Source organism: Diceros bicornis, chromosome 31, assembly GCF_020826845.1.
Source record: "Diceros bicornis minor isolate mBicDic1 chromosome 31, mDicBic1.mat.cur, whole genome shotgun sequence".
Classification (NCBI taxonomy): Eukaryota; Metazoa; Chordata; class Mammalia; order Perissodactyla; family Rhinocerotidae; genus Diceros; species Diceros bicornis.
In genome coordinates, this window is record NC_080770.1 from 44,389,300 (window position 1) to 44,406,743 (window position 17,444).

Consider the following 17,444-nt stretch of genomic DNA (forward strand, 5'->3'; position numbering starts at 1 on the left):
TTAGCTGATAGGGATGTGGGGGAGAATGGGCACCATGTCAGTGACTTCCAGATCAAGGATGTGTCACGGGAGCTCAGAGCCATCAGTCACCAGCTCAGCCAATGCTTCCAATCTCCTCAACCTACATCAAGTCGGTGACCAGGCAGGAGTGGAATATGTCTCATAGCTGGCTGCCTCCGTAGAGCTTGGTGACCTAGAACAAACGGGAGGGAGAGTGGGAGAGATGGAGGTCTCCTGGGGATGCGGGGCCCCACTGGAGCCAGTGAAAGATCACAGACCTTGGGGAAAGGGAGACCTGACTTCAAATCCTGGCTCTGCCCCTAACTCATTGTGTGACCTTAGACACAATACTCCCCTTTCTGAGCTTCAGTTTACCCACGTGAGAAATGGGGAAGGCAGCTAGGATATCACCTCTGGAAACTGAGAGAACCCAGACACGCAGGGAATGTGAAGGATTGAAACAACCATGTAACAGATGTAAGTCAGGCAGAGGAATGAGGGTGCCTTCAGGGCAAGGAGAGACGGGACAGGGGAGACCCCACCTGGTCCTGGGTGACTCTCAGCAGGGCGGTATACTCCGAGGATGTGGGCTCCGGGTTGCTGTGGTTCCAGCTGATGCTGCGGAAATGCAGCTGGTATTCTCTCCGCATGCATAAACTCCAGGGTGCAGAGCCTGGAGCCACCGAGAGGAAGAGCAGACAGGTGGAGACTCTCAGCTCCCAGCACAGAGGCATGGTGGCCCACGGGGTCACGGTGGTGGGTGCAGACAGCGTCCACACAGGTGGCTCCCCCATCCTTCACAGGCCTGGGGAGAGAGGTACATGCGGAATCTAGAGAGAGGTCCTGAAACCTCTGGGGTGGGGGCCAGAACAGGAAGGAGGAAATGGGAGGTCAGAGGGGAGACTGAGAGAGGGGTGGTAACAAAAGTGGTCATTAGGGGCAAATACTCAGGGGAGGGTCTCACCTGAGGGAGACCAGTCTGCAACTCAAGGAGAAGAGGCCCAGGCTGCTCTTCTTGAACAAGGATCCAGCTGGGGAGGAAGGAGGAGGAGGAGGAGCAGGAGGGACAGGGATTGGGGGAGGGGCTGGGTGGGATTTAACCCAACAGGAGCTGCTGGGACCAGGGTCTCACCAGGCTCTGCAGGACCCTCTCAGTGGAGTGGAACGTGGCTGAGCCATTGCTCCTGTCTGATGAATACTGGAGGGTGGAGATGGGGAAGGTGACTGTGAGGGTCTTCAGGTTGTGCCCCAGAGCTGCAAGACGAGAGGGAGAGCGATGGCCATCACTGAGAGCTGGCCTGAGACCACACCAGAGTCCTGCACTCATTATCATCTGTCGTCTTCTCTCTCAGGGGCACCACCACCCACCCGTGTGGTCACCCAAGTCAGAACCAGCACATCTGCTCAGCTCCTCCTCCCTCCCAGTAACACCCATTCACCTTGAACACTGGTCCTCACATACACTCCCTCTCCATCCCTGTCCCAGCTCAGGGGACTTAACTTCCTTCACCCGGACCAACACCCCAGCAGGCTCACTGGATGCTCTGTCTAAAGGATGTTCTGCATGGACTACTAGAAGGATCTTTCTGAAATGAATACCTCACTAGGGCCACCACTGCTCTAGTACCACCCGTGGCTCCCTATGGCCTTCAGTGTCTAGTTCAACCTTCTTGACCTGGCACTCAAGGCTCTACTCAATCTGGCTCCTGCTCACCTTTCAGTCTCATTTTATCCATGTACCGCGGGTTAAACTTCATGCTTCACGCAACCCAAATTCGTTTCAATTCTCCGCATATGGCATATTGTTTCTGGCGCAAGCCTTTGCTCATGGAATCCTCTCTGCCAGAAAAACTCTTCATCCTCTACCTGCCTGGGTCCCTCCTGCTCATTCTTAAAGACTCTATTCAGGTGAAACTTTCTCTAGCAAGCTCTTCCTCTGCAAACTATGCCAGTGCCTCTTCCCGAAACCTCCCACACAGTGTTATATTGGTGTGTTAATTTCACGAGGCTAGGGGCTCTCTGAGGGCTGGCCTCAGACTGAACCATTGGTATAATCTTTGTTATGAGCATGATTGCCCTAAAACCAGAATTTCACACCCTGGCTTCCCAGCTCCTGGATCACAACTGGCTGGTGGAGGTGTGGGGCTGGAGAGCTTCTCTTGGGAAGGAAAAGGGGCCCCCAGACACCTGTGGTGGCTTCTGGTGGCACAGTTGATGATCAAGTATGCAGGGACGTGGTGGCCGGCTCGGGAGCTGTGGCGAGGGCTGTCTCAGGGAGGGACAGAGTGGGAGGAGCCCCCAGGCTCATCCGGGCTCCAGCAGTGGCTGTCCCAGGACCACCATTCACAGGTGAAGCATAAATGAGAGTGAGGGGAGGGGTGACTGTGTGAGTAGAGGGATGAGCAAGCCTGTGGATGAGAGGAGCCCAAGAGAGTGAGATAGGTGAACAAGAGAGACTGAACACAGAGGAGAGACACATGGACGGGCAGAACACTGGACACATGGATGGGACACCTGGAAAAGGAGGACCAAGGGCGGGGCTTCAGGAGAATTAAAGTGAAAACCACGTGGGGTCAGAATGTGGTGGAGAACACGTCTGTCACTAAGGCTTTCTCACCCTGGGCTGGAACTCTCCACCAGAACATGGGAGAGAGAGAAGGGATGAGTTAGGGCCCTTCCAGGTCCTTCTCTCACCAAGGACAGTGGGTGCAGGAGAACCACTGCTCCCCAACCCCAAATGGGGATGGAACCCAGGAGATGAGGGCCAGGAATACTCACTGGTAGTAGTCAGGGCCACAGCTCCATAGGTGTCAGCTGTGGAGAGAAGGTGAGAGGAGCTGAGCAAGAGTTGGGGTGAACATAAAGGATTAAGGGAGAGGGAGGATATAGGGAGCTTTGTGGGAAAAGCTTAGGGAAAAGCAGAGGGGAAGAGGGGAGGGGTGTTCAGGGGGGATGAAACGAGATGGAAGGTGGCTGGCCTCAGTCATCACCCCAGAAGACTGCACCCCGACCAGAAGGAGACAGAGATGGATCACAGCTCACTTTAGAGCAATGGAGGCAACACAGAACTATGATAGGGACAGAGAGCACGGCTGTAGCCCAGCCCCTCAACACTGACATAGAGGCTGTCCCCATCCAGGATGAAGGAGCCCAGGTGGGTGACGCCCTGGCTCTCATGGCTCAGCTCCCAGTAGAGTTGCTCTCTGTCCAGCCCAGGACCTGCGGGGGTCAGAGTGGAAGGTACAGACGATGTCCACCCCACTGGCTGCCCACCCTTCTCAAGCCTGAGGGAGGAAGAACATGGGGACGTGGAATATTGAGCAGGGGTCCTTCTGAGGGTGGAAAGCGAGAGAGTGGAGGGGGAGGAGCCTGAGGGAGAGGCTGAAGGGGCTGCTCTGATGCCTGGAGGGGCTCTCCTCGGTGTCTCCCGTCTGAGACAACCCCCTCACAAGTAAGGCCTGACTTCCTTTAAGATGTGGAGGGAGGCCTGTGAGTGGCTAAGTGGGGTGAACACACAGACCTGGGTGAGGGGGCGCCTGCAGGTCTGCACGGACAGCAGCGAGGAGCACAGTCACTACCCTGTGCCATCTGACACATCCAGGCAAGAAAGTACCGTTACCTTCTCGCGGTTCTACACTCCAAGGTCTTCTCTTTCTACTTCTTTCCTACTCCACAGCCATCATCCAGGCCTAGGGAACAATCACCTTATTCGTAACCTTCTTCCCAACACCTCCTATCTGCCTCTTAAGTCTACATTCTTAACCATGAAGTCCATTTTAACCCACATGCTTAGACCAAACGCCAATCACATCACCCATCTGCTCGCACCTCTCCAGTGTCTTCCCACTGGTCTTAGAACAGAGTTCAAAGTCACGCCTGACCTGGTCCAGCCTGTTCCCCTCGCTGGTCTGGCTCACACCCCTCCCCCTGTGTTGACTCGGCTCAGCCATCCCTCTTCTCAGTTCATGGACACACCAGGCTCTCTGCTTCAGGGGTGTCCTCATGCGGGTCCCTCTGCCTGAAACGCTCTCTTGAACACACTCCCACACCCTCACTCCAGTCTAACCCTCCAACCACCTAAATCCAGTCCCAACTCCAGCTCTCAAGCTAAATATCAGTCCTTCTCAAGAGCGCTTCCCTGCCCCCTCCGGTTTAGTCCCCTTGTGCCAAACTCCCACATCACTCTCATCATTAACTGTCTACAATCCAAATTCCCTAACAGAATATAAATCCCATGGAGGTGGGACAAGGTCTGTTTGGTTCTCCAGGTCCCCACGCATCTGGCCCAGGGCCTGGCTCATCAGATGAGGAACCATCCTGGTTTGAACGCTAAATGTCCTGTGTCCTGGAAAACCCCTCTGTTCTGAATAAATGAGGATGGTGGGTCACCATAAATTGTGCACTCAAAGAATATCTACTGCATGACAAGCACACATTCCCTCAAGAACGTCCCAGGAATGCTAGAATGAAAAAGGCACACAGACATACACACACAATTAGGAGAGGCCAACAATTATATATAAAATTACTTAACAAGATTGTCTTCAACCTGAATCACCAGACTGTTATTTCAGAAAGGACTCAAGAAGCAAAGTTAATTCCCTTTAGAATGTGAGGTGGAGAGGACAATCTTTTTGGAGACTAGTGCCCTACCCTTCTATCTAAAAGGTGTTGCTTAATATTCCTCCAAATGATTTGAAATCTCATAAACAACAATATGCTGAAAATAAATCCGGCTGCTGGTCAATTTAACTTTCCATTTCTGTTACTAACATAAAGAAGTTCAAATCATATTTTTCTCCAGGTGTCTGTAAGATTTTGAATCTTTGTGGAGCATTTATAGGTCTTTAGAAGTCAAATTCAATAGGCCTGAGGAATGTTGCTGAGCATCCCTGCTAATATTTAATGAGATGTCTTGTAATACTACATATACATGTAAAACATTTATATATTTATATTTATATATGAAATCCTGACTTTTGAGAATTCGGAATGCAGGTAAGTCTATATTTCTTTACTGTTACACATATTTACACTTATTTACATATATTTGTTTAATGTGTTCTTCTTTGCAAATAACTGTATTTTCTGAATTATTTACACACAGAGCCTCACACACCTTACCATCTTTCCCTTGAATATAATCCATCAAACATAAATAATTTTTCTCATGATACCGTCACTCTCAGTGAGTCCTTGTGCTGACAACCTGAGCCCAGGAAAGCCCACTGGCAGGTCTTCTGCACAGCGGAGGCTGCTGGAACCTGTTGGTACCAGGTCCACAGGGTACTCACCTGGTCACACAGAAATCCACGGATCAGCGAGGACAGGTGGACCCTGAGCCTGGTTTCAACTCAAACTTGAGCCCCCCAGACACTTTTCTTTTCTAACGGAAAAAAAAAACAAAGATTGCTTTTGAGGCCTTTTACAGGGAGTAATACAGGTGATGGAAGGAAAGCCCACCCTACTTACTTTTCTTTTTCGTATTTACTTATTTAACTGTAACTGTTGGCTGAGACTGGATTTTCCCGATTCCTGTCCAGCCACCTGCTCCCCAAGATGGGAGAAGCAGCTCCATGCTGTGTGCACTTGACTCGCTCAACTCACTTTGGTGACTCCGGACCCTTTAAACAAGCTTGTCATTTATGGCCCCTGTAAGTGGCTCGCTGACTGGGAAACAATTCCCACACTTCATTCAGGGCTTGGGAGATTTTCAGGCCCTGGAGCAGGTCTCCCAACCTCCACACCATTGACATCTGGGGCCGGATGATTCTCTGTCGGGCCGTCCTGGGCCCTGGAGGACGCTGAGCAGCATCCCTGCCTCCCCCTCTAGATGCCAGGAGCGCCCCCATTAGTAACAACCCAAACACCGCCTCCAGACGCGGATAAGCCCCCTGGGGACAAAATCACACGGAGGACGGTGACGGGGACTCTGAGGAGGGGCCGGCGGCGCCCGGAGCCGGGAGGAACTGCAGCCTCGGGCGCCCTGAGCGAACAGCCCGGGGAAACGGCGCTCCGGGGGGACGGGGGGACGCCGGGCCGTGAGGGGCTGCCCGCGGCCCAGGCCCCTCCCTGGACCGCGACCGGAGCCGGGACCGCCCGCTGCTCACCGAGCTCCGCCCCTGAGGCCGAACGTCCACGGGAATCCCGTCCGCGCCGAGAAGACTGGACACACCGGGCAGACGCGCCGCTCCATCCACGGCGCCGCCCGCGCTTCCGCTTCCGGTCTCGGGCGGGCGTTCGGGGAGGACGGACGTTTGGGGGCTCCGGGTTGAGGCGGCGGGCGGGGCGGGGCCGCGCACCCCAGCCTCGGGGGAGGTCTCCCGTGTCTAGAGTGAGTGCGAAGCTGGGACGCGGGCTGGGTCAGCACCAGGGACAGGGACGAAATCTAGGGGCGGGAACCAGTTCTAGGGGCGGGCTGTGGGCGGGGACAAGGGTGTGATTGACACCAGGCCCGGGGGTCGGGGGGACAAGGGTGCGGGCGGGGCAATGAGCCGGGACCAGGCTGCGGGCGGAACCAGGCCAGGAGGTTGTCCGCGGAGACCAGTTCCAGGGGCGGGAAGAGGCGGGGGTGGGGCTGGAATAAGTCTGGCCGACTTCACAGTGGGAGGAAATGAGCTCCAGGGGCGGGGCTGGAGGCGATGCTTTCCGTGCACCCTTAGACTGTACAGGTAGCTGGATGTTGAATAGCTTTTCTTCATTCCTTTCCCTAAACCTGGAGTCATTCTATCTCTGGCCTTTTTATAAATTCTTTCACTATTTTTTTGTAAAAAGTGATATCTATGACAACATTCATCAAGTAAATAACAAATGGAATGAAACGTATTTCCTTCTCCATCTTTATAATGCAACAATTGTGCTTTTATTTTTTCTGGCACAAAGAATCATCGTAGTAAATTACTCTGGTCTTTTTTATGGAATATAATAAATATTTTTTAAAAGACACTTTTAGAGTTTTTTCTTTTTAATTTATAGCCAGATGCATTCTAACAACAAACATAATTTGTAAACATGCTCTCTCCTCCAGCCCATTATTATTTCTGTAATATGTTATTTCATGAATTATCTTACTGGACAGAACATTTAGCAATGTAGAGACAACTTTGGTAATAAGTATATATGAATTGTTTGCTGTTTTGTTTGGTAAGACTGGAATATTGTACTTTAAATATGATGGGATTTTTTTTCATTATTTACCTATTCCATCATCATCCATGATCAGTCTTTTATCATCTCATTCCAGTCATATTAGTCATATTCTGAATGTCTGAATATGCCACATGAAAACATTTAAAAAAAACTTTATTGAGGTATGACTGACATACAAAAAGCTGTACATATTTAATGTATACAACTTAATGTGTTCGGAGATAATATACACCTGTGAAACCATCACTACTCAAGTCCTTAACCTATTCATCACCCCCAAATGTTTCCTCCTGTCCTCTTTAATTTTTTTATTTAACTTCCTTTTTTAAAATACTTTTTTTCTTTTGAGGTAGGAATACTTAACATAAATCTACCCTCCTAGTAAATTTTTAAGTCTACAGTACAGTATTGTGAACTATCGGCCCATGTTGGATGGTAGGTCTCCAGAACTTCTTAATCTTGCATAACTTTTGTTGCTCAAACATCTGTTGCCAAGAGGCCCTCTTCATCTTTAACTGAAAAATCCCCCCATATTTTTAAAAGCTCAACTCAAACATAAGCTTTCCATGAAGAATTATCTGATTTATCCAAGTAACACTATCTACTCTTGTTGACTCTGCTAACCTCTAACTACCTTTATTTTGGCACTTTTCAAATTGCCCTGCTATTCTTTTTCACATGTACCTCACTATGATTTCTTGGAAAGCAGAGCCTTTATCTTATCAAGTTTGCATGCTCAGTTCATTGTTTATGTCTTCTACTAGAGTAATAATAATATAATATGTCCATTCATTTATTGAATCTTTAGTTCTGGTTTTTGCACACCTACTATGTGTAAGGCCATAGTGCTCGCCACCTTGGGTGTAAACACATGAATAGGAGGCATGTGCTAAAGACACCCACACTTACTTCCATCATAATTCCATGTGTGTTATTCTGTGATCAAGATGAGTATATGGTGCTACGGAATCTCTAAGTGTTTGCCTAACACATGATGTGGTTTAAGGGTTGTATTCCCTTGAGAAGAGCTGCTTCAGCAGAACCTAACAATTGGAGTATAAGGAAGCCAGATCAAGGTAACTCCCAACATGGAAACGATGTATTGATTTCCTAAATGAATGTATTGAATGAGTGAATGAAATAATAGAAAATAATGAAGAAATGTGATGCTATTGGTTACTCTCAGATCCTTTACATTTTATTTGGAGACAAAGAAGAGGTGAGAGAAAGTGATTGTGTAATTTTGCCAGTTCATACTTGTCTGATTACATATTTCTCTCTCTGGGCACAATACACAGACAAAGCAGCAGGTAGCTCTCTCTTCCTGAGGGATGTTCCTGAATCCTGGCTGACAGAACGTCCTACACCCAGAGTGGGGAGTTTGAAAGAAGAGAATTATTGATGATACTGAACAATACTATATAATTGGATAATATTTTTTTATTTAATAATATTGAATAATTGATAATATTGTTTAAATTATCTCAAAACTTATCTTAGAGATCACCTATAAGATTTGACATGATTGATGCACCCAGGGAAAGCAAAATAAAATCAAGGTCAATCTGCAGAAAAGAGTTCCCAACACGAAAATACGTACTGATTTAAAAAATTTTCCATCTCAATGACTAGGACACTTGTTTGTTTTATGGAATGGGGCATCTGGCAATAACAAATGTGATTCTGAATATGGTATTCCAGGATTACTTTTTTGAACTATAAGCAGATTTTACCTTAATAAAAAATAATATTTTAATTCATACAATGCATTTATATGAGAATTGTTTGATTAGTACAAATTGTAATTATTGAATTTATTTAGTAATGTATTTAATGTCAGGTAGATTATACACCAAAGACACAGGGACAGGCTTGAATGATATAATATAGCATCTTGAGGGATAGCTTACAAGACTGAGTTCTAAAGGGAAATCTGAAGAAGAGGAAGAATGCAGTTCCTTGGGAGCCAAAAGAATCTTTTTTTCTGATGGTGAATTTTTCTACAAGAATGTATAAAGTTGGGATGAAGAGATGGAAATATAAGGAAAATTAATAAAATATTGAAATATTAAAAAAACCCCTCAATGTCAATTCTTTTGATTTTCATTAAAGAGAATAAAATTTGTTTTCTGGAAGAAAAGCGTATGGCAAAAGACAATTTGAATTGTATCTTTAAATCATCAAAAGTCTAGGTCGTCAGCATCTGTTATATCTTCAGGGCACAATGCATGCAGAGCAATAAATTTGCAAGCACGTGAGATTGACACTTTTTCAGCTTAAATGGGAATTCAATCAATTTTTTATCAGCTCATCCTATTAAATTGGTAGCCTCACTGTCCTGCTGTAATGTATAAAGCATTTCAAAATTCCGGAATATCTCTTTAATTACAAGTGTCCTTTCAATATCTCTTGGACAGTAAGAAAAATTATATCAACAAATGAGAATTTTGTTATGAGTTAAATGATTTCACCATTATTTTCATATATGCTCTCTATCTTGTGATGTAGATGATTAATCCAAGATTGACTTGTCTGCAACCTTTTTGAATCGCATGGCCCAGTCTATCAGCTCCTCATGTATGATGAAACCTTGACCACGTGGTTCCTGGGGAACAAACTCCCTTACTTTCACCTGAAGTCCAAGACCTTTAGGAAAATCATATAGTTCAGAATTACATGCTGTGACACAGAGTTTCTTTTCTCATCCAGTGACACGTGAGCTCCAGTGCTTTTTTTAAATTGGGTGTTTCTTAGGAATGGGTGGAGCTAAAAGGGAGACATAATTGGGAAATGAAATGAGCATGGAAATTGAAGGCATAAAACCCAGATTCGAACTGGTGGGGATACTGAGTTGCCCAGCAATTAGATTTTTTCCCCTCTATATTAGTCATCCTCTGAATAAGTTCAATTTGGGGAGTGTTTACTATTCTGCACGCTTAAGGAAGCAGGCATTCTTGTCTGCCCTCAGAGAGCACATGGTGAGTTTTAAACCATTCCTGAAGATTCCACGTCCAGGGAGTGCTGTGGGGCTAAACCTGAGCTGCACCTTGAGCAATGAGGTTTGCTTTAGGGGTGCTAGGGAGTTTCCTCGAGCTCAAGAAGAGACAAAGAAAGACAGCCTGCTTCTTCCTACCTTTGAACAAAATATTTTATTAAATGAGAGAGAAGAGATGAAACCTCCTAGTACAGAATCTTCACGCATTAATTGATATAATTTCTATATAAATGTACAACTGATATTTGTATAATACATAACTATATATATGGTTGTATATATACATGAACAAATATATATTCACAACAAATGTGTGTATTTAGATCTGACATGACATTCACTTCCTCATACCTGAAAGCAAGAGTTTCATGACACATTATTCATAGGTTTTGGATTTATAAAAGTCTAGGTTCATGTACAAATTCATCTAAATAGAATTGATAAGGACTTGGGGAATTAAAATATATTTCATAGTATTGGGGTTCTGATCTGTAAAAAGGGGATCAAACTCCTTGCTTCCAAAAGTCATTTTAAATTTCAATGGGGAAATATTTATTTAGCTATCAGTAGCCTTTCTAGCAAAATGCAGGAAGTTCAAATAAATTGTCCTTTCCCCAGAAGCATTTAAGATATCAAGGGATAGGGCCAGGACTAGATTTTGGAAATCCCTGAATTTTTTAATTCCCTGGGATGAATTGTCATTTTTTTCTCTTGAACACTTACCTCTCACAGTGAAAGTTTTTAATCAATTATTTCTAGTTAAAAGAGTTGACACTGTTGCTAATTAGACCCTACAATCATTAGAGGTTTACTTGCAACCTGTAAGAAAGAACAGTAATTCATTATGCACAAGTCACTGCTGACCTGTGACAATGTGACAATCACAATTCGATACCCAAATAAAATAACTCTCGGATCCTAAAAGAACAATAATGAGAATCCTATTTAAGGGAGAATTTTACCTGCTAAGGGAAAAACATGAGCTGGCCTGCATCCATTATGGACCCCTGTTCTGCTTTTATAAAAAGTATTTCATGGAGGGCTCAGGCCACCACATCCACAGCATCATAGATGTAGTAGCTGGATCCAGACAGAGTCGTGTTTAATGTTTCCTTTGGCAGAGACTCCAGGGAGGCATTGAATGGACACTCCAAAAATTTCCACATTCAGTTCCTGCAAATGAGCAGTTGAAATGTTCAAGGCATCATTTGGTAAAGAAAAAGTCTTCTTGGTATTTAGAGGGGCTAACTGTCCATAGAGAGTGTTTAAATCCAGATATGTCAAAGTTCTGGTGTGCAAAGGAAAGACTCCCATGGTAGGTATCAAAAAAGTGGTGACGTGGAATAAAAGAAGCATCCCACTGTGGTGTAGTGATCCACACCTTCTGAGTGGTTAAATAATGGTTTCCTGCAATGCTCACATTTATTAATCTACTTGTGTCACCATAAATGATAAACACGTTGGCTGATGAGTCTGTGCTTCTGGCTATGCATGTCCAATCTTTTGAAGTGTACGTCCTCTTGCTCACCGGTATCTTAGTCACAGGCAGGCACCGTTCATAGTCATCTCTCTTCTAAGTTCCCAGAGGAATTGCTCACCTTTTGTACCAACTGATACTAAGATTCCTACCCAGGTCCAGCCAAAATGTGTCAACAATGAGACCATTCTGAAGACTAGAGATGTGTCCTTGTGAGCTATCTGATAGAGAGCGGAAAACTAGTCCTTACCTTTCAGTACAGGATCAAAATCTCCATAGGTTGTCTGAATCAAAAGAGAAAAAGTGTTCCATATTGAGTTCTCTGGAAGAAAAATAAACAGAATTTCAACAAAATTCATATGATCAGTTAGCTAAACTTACATTCTTGGTGCTAACACTGTGAGTATGAAGCAATATTATCTGATGGTAGAAGTGATTGAGGGGAAGCTTGGCTTTGAAGCCAGACTGCCTGGGTTCAAATCCTGACTCTAATGTGACTAGCTTAACGCACTTGAGAAGGTTAAATAACCTCTATCCATCTTAGTTTCTATATCTCTAAAAAGTCCCATAATAACGTTACCTATTCATTGACTTATATTAGGATTAAATTTGTGACTATTTGTAAAGAATTTGAAGAGTGTAAAGTGGTTTTAAGTACATGTTTACATATAAAATTTTATTAACTATTCGATAAGTAACTAGGGTATGATTATTTCAGAATATCTAGCTTCCACTCCTTTGAGAGAATTTGGGCAACCACACTTCCAGAAGCTCCTGTGGTCTGCTTTAGACAGTGATGCTAGCCTCTGGCTACTTCATCCCTCTCTCAGATTCACACACCAAAATAATGAATCCACCATATCAAGAACTATCTGTGGTAGGTTTTTTCCTATTAGGGAGACATGCAAAACCACTTTCTTCTTTTCCACATGAGTGGCCACAGAATTTCACCAAGGAGGAAAACGTCAGTCCCTCCAGATCCATCCCTCCACCATGCTCATACCTGTGGTATTTTGTAGAGCTCCAACAGTGTCCCAATGTGGGCAGAGAATGCTGGTGTGGTTCCTGCAGTGACAGCCACATTCTTGTTCTGTGCCTGGCAGGTGTAATTAGGGATCATCTGACCCCATCCCGATAACCACCTCAGGGTGCTCACCAAGGTGCTGACATCACTGTTGAAGGAATTGTAGACATGGAAAACCAGACACAGTTTGGGCAGCCGCTGGGGGCTCCTGTTGATCTCCTCGATGGCAAAAACAAAGACCAGGACATAACGATAGTTTTTGAAGTTCAACCTGTACCAAGGCCATAGTATTAAAAATAAAGATCAAGTCATGCACTTCAGGCATAACTCAAGTGGGGAAAAAAAAGAGTAAAGGGTGGCATTTTGACTTAAGCAACTTGTTCATTCCAGAGCAATGGCTGTCTCTTCATGACTTTGGAACCTGGAGCACACGCACAAGATGTTCCCAAAGCCTTGGAAGATCAAGCCCTACAACTCTAGACTCAAAAGAGATAGATCAATATCCTAAAATGAATTAGTGGAAAGAAGAGGCACAAAGGATGCTTAAGGGGAAAGAATCCATTTGCATATTTGTTTACAAGTCAAACACTATTTCACACAGTGGCACCAACATGAGGTTGGTCATGGGCATGTGCAGGTATAGTGAGATGAAGCAAAAGTTTATAATCCATTAAAGAAACTAGGTAGGACAGGGAAGTGCATAAGAAAAACTTGAAGGAAGGGCAAGTGGAATATAGAATGGTATCATCAAAACTTTTGCAATATACCTTTCTAAAACTGCCTGCCTCACGGACTTAGGAAACACATACTACCAGAAGCAGGGAAATTGCACCATAATAAATAAGGAGATAGTCTTAGGGAGAAAATAAAGAGGAAGAAGCAATTTATGACTCTATGTTTTTCTAAAAGAGTAAAAACAATTCAGAGTCCGAGGAGCAGTGTAAACTTGCAGCTTTTCATCTATTTCTTTACAGATTAGAAAACCATCATAAGCAGTGAGCTTTACAGCTTATCTTTGGGTTGATTCCTCTCTTACACATCTAAGTTCAGTCCAACGTTAATTTTCAAACAATTTAATTGACGAGGTACAACATGCAATTCCAGAAGATTGCACAGCAGAACATAGGCTTTTGGTGCTCTAACATTAAAATATTATTTTCATTGGTGAATACAGCTTTAAAAACCAAAATGTTGGGATGCTGTAATTCTGAGTCACACAGAAACACTCAGATTGGATTACAAATAGGATTTGTATCCATTTCCTATTGCTACTCTGAGAAACTACCACAGATTTAGAGGCCTAAAATAACACAAAATTTATTATCTTATACTTTGGGAGGAGAGAAATCTAAAATGAGTCTCACTGGCTAAAATAAAGGTGTCAGCAGGAATGCATTCCTTCTGGAGGCTCTAGAGAAGAGTCCATTTCCTTGCATTTTCTAGCTTCTAGAGGCTGCTCACATTCCTAGGTAACAGCCTCATATCACTTCAATCTCTGTTTCCATTGTCATAACTCCTTCTCTGACTCTGACTCTTGACTTATTCTTTCACTTGTAAGGACCCTTGTGATTATATTGGACACATCCAGATAATTCAGGATTATCTCCTCATCTCAAGATCCTTGACTTCTTCACACTTGCAAAGTCTCCTTTCTATGTGAGGTAACATATTCATAGATTCGAAGGATTAGGAATTGGTCACCTTTGGGGGCACGTTCCACCTACCACAGGACCCAACTACATGCTTTCCAATACTTGAAGCAAAATACAGAAGAGGTTAAAATAGGTAGAAATGATATTCCATTTAAATATGAACCAAAAGAAAGCATGGGTATCCTTGTTAATATCTGATAAAATCCGAGTTCAAAGCAAAAAGCATGTGAAATATCAAAGGAGCTGAACATATGTCATATGTGACATATGTGGTGACCATATGTGGTGAAAGGAAGAGAAGATTGAGTACTAACAGTCATTATATCTATCCCCCAAAGTGAAAAAAAGCTATTATTTATAGACCCATGTGCATAAGTGCATATATGAACAACCAGATTTGGAGATTTAACATATCCTCTTAGAAATGGTCAAATTAAAGACAAAAAAAATATGCAAAGTTATGGAAGACTTAAGCTTAACAGATATTTACATATAAATGTAAATAAGGCTGGTATATTATGAACCCCAAAGAATATACATACATTGGATCATACACTGGGCCATCAAGTAAGCCTTTGAACATTGAAATTATACACAATGCATTCTCTGACCACAGTATCATTAGGCTAGCAATTAATAAAAAGATCTAGAAAATTCCATTTTATATATATATATATGTATGTATATGTTAAACACTTGATCTTTGATCCAGTACTAGGGATCAAATGTACAACACGACTATAGTTAACACCGCTGTATGATACATATGAATGTTAAGATACTAAGTCCTGAGTTCTCATCAAGAGGAAAAAATATTCTTTTCTTTTTTTGCTTTTTCTGTTTTATTATATTTATATGAGATGATAGATGCTAACTAAATTTATTGTGGTAATCATTGTACCAAATATATAAGTCAAACCATTATGCAGTACACCTTAAATTTATACAGTGATGAACGTCAATAATATCTCAATAAAACTGGAACAAAAACACATCTTTTTCAGAGAATACACCAAATTATTTTAGACCATAAAGGATACTGAGTAAATGCATTTTGAAGAAAAATAAATATCATCTCAATAAGTAGTTCGTTTTTGAATAATCTATACATTATGATGAGACTTTCTCTTAGTACTAACTTCTAGCCAAGGTATGGTTTGCCCAAAGATTCCCTCCCCTCCCACAATATGGGTCAGGAGCAGGGTGGCTTGTGGATCACTGCAGTAGGATCTTGGTGTTTTTTCCCTACAATTTGCATCCTTTAGGCTTTCAGAAAATAATCACTAATGGAGATTATTCCAAGGCAGGGGAAAATAAAAGATGCTTATTTCTGTCTTCTGTTTGGAAGGAAAATATTCCAGAAGGGAAAAAGAAAGGAAGCCACAAATAATTATTGAAGGAAAAGAAAGGAGCCGATGATTCATAGTTTACGGGAGAATCTCAACACAGTTTTTATATTCAACTTTCATAACTGTCAGAGGGATTCACACACACACAGGAACTTACACGCAAAATGTGACATCTTTGCTTGGACAAGTCACAAAGAAATTTCCATTGCATTTCTGAATCCTGGGTCAACGTATAGAAGGGGGAAAACCCACTGACCACTAAGTTCCCTTCCTTGTAGACACTGGGCCTTATGTAATCAAAGCCGCTCGAATAACTCATCAGGCACATGGAATGTGGAAATTTCCCAAGGAGGGGCAGAAGAAGCAGAAAGAACATCTCAGCTGACTTAACAGTTTGAGGCAAGGCCTCTAGTCAGTGGTGATTGAGGGAGCAGAGATGGAAAGAGACCTGCAGTGTAGCCTTCTGCAGGGAAATTTTACTCCTGTGCATGGTACACGTGTCTAAAAGTGCTCTGCCATTCAACACCATGGAAAGAAGATTTGTTATTAATCAGAACTAGGGCATTTTCAAGAGCAATATATACTGGCTCAGATTTTCCCTCAATGTCACTGTGGTTCAGAGTTGCTTCCGGTACCCTCTTTCTGTCACTCCCCCAGTCCAGGCCTAACTGCTCACTGCTCTCAGTAAGGAGCTCTGGGGTCCTCCCTGCCCTGGGGCTCTGCACCTGGGCATGCTGTGCCCTGGTAAAGACAAAGGTGAAAAATACGTTTGGGCAACATCTTCCACTGAAGGTGCCAGAGATTTCATCAGGGATGGGGGTCAGCAAGGCTCTGGGAACTACCCCATCCTGAGATTGGATTTTTTCTTTTCTAGGCAAACATTCTGTTTCTTGCAATTGACTGAGTGGTGTTGCATCCATCAAAACACAACATCAGAAAGGGCTGGTATTGCAATCGGCAAAAACAGCCCAGCATGATTCCTGTGAGACCCAAGGATGAGGTCATTGACCATGCCTTGGGTAAGCCTCAATGGTACTTTACAGCCTATATCGCCAACCTCACCCTTAGGTCTATTTGACCAATGTCTGAAGAACTGGTCTCATGCACAGTTCAGGAAATGGATATCCATTATCCAGTTCATATCAGTTTCCCATGAAATGAAGTCTAAATTCACATATATTTACACCTAACCTCTTCCTTAGACCTATGTCCTGTGCTAGGACTCCAGCACTTAGTTACTACATATTCCAGTACATTCCATTTAAAGTCTGTCTCTCCTAAACCCAAAGTCTCTCTCAACAACTCTTTTGCCATTTCTCTGCTAATCTTCAAGGCAAACATTTGCAAGGGTTGTTAGTATTCAAATATTCCTCTTCCTCAATTCCCATCCTTTTCAACCCACTTCAGTCAGGTCTGTCCAAGTACGTCACTCAATCTGTTCTCGTCAAGAACATCGGCAGTTTCTACGAGGCCCAATCCAGTGGTCATTCTTTACTCTTTTTTTACTTCAGCACGCAGCATCATTTGACCCGGCTGACTGCTCTATCCTTAGGACACTACTTTCTCATGAACTCAAGCTAATTTTGTTTTTGAATATAGTATTACATTCAGATTATTTTCTCGAACTTATCTTGTGATAGAGGTGTACTGAAGTCTTCTACTACGGTTATAGAGAAACAGATTCTTATTTGTTATTCTGTCATTTTTTCGTTATATATTTGGGTGTAATGTAAATAAGTACATACAGGATTAGGTCTTTTCTTGTGAATTGTTCCTTTTCATGAAGGGGTCTTATTTT

General features: G+C 43.5%; 3 long non-coding RNA genes across 3 annotated transcripts; all 3 read right to left on the reverse strand.

Annotated features, from left to right (window-relative positions):
• Nucleotides 1-651: 651 nt before the first annotated feature.
• LOC131395281 (uncharacterized) lies at nucleotides 652-1,245 on the reverse strand. Its single transcript, XR_009216361.1, has 3 exons — nucleotides 1,133-1,245; nucleotides 965-1,031; nucleotides 652-805 (listed from the first exon to the last, which is right to left on the reverse strand). It is a non-coding gene; the product is annotated as an uncharacterized LOC131395281 (long non-coding RNA).
• Nucleotides 1,246-2,111: 866 nt separating this feature from the next.
• Nucleotides 2,112-5,407, reverse strand: LOC131395282 (uncharacterized). Its single transcript, XR_009216362.1, has 3 exons — nucleotides 5,295-5,407; nucleotides 2,779-2,814; nucleotides 2,112-2,408 (listed from the first exon to the last, which is right to left on the reverse strand). It is a non-coding gene; the product is annotated as an uncharacterized LOC131395282 (long non-coding RNA).
• Nucleotides 5,408-11,252: 5,845 nt separating this feature from the next.
• On the reverse strand, nucleotides 11,253-12,792 carry LOC131395280 (uncharacterized). The gene is made up of 3 exons (XR_009216360.1): nucleotides 12,625-12,792; nucleotides 11,872-11,943; nucleotides 11,253-11,317 (listed from the first exon to the last, which is right to left on the reverse strand). It is a non-coding gene; the product is annotated as an uncharacterized LOC131395280 (long non-coding RNA).
• Between the last annotated feature and the right edge of the window lie 4,652 nt (nucleotides 12,793-17,444).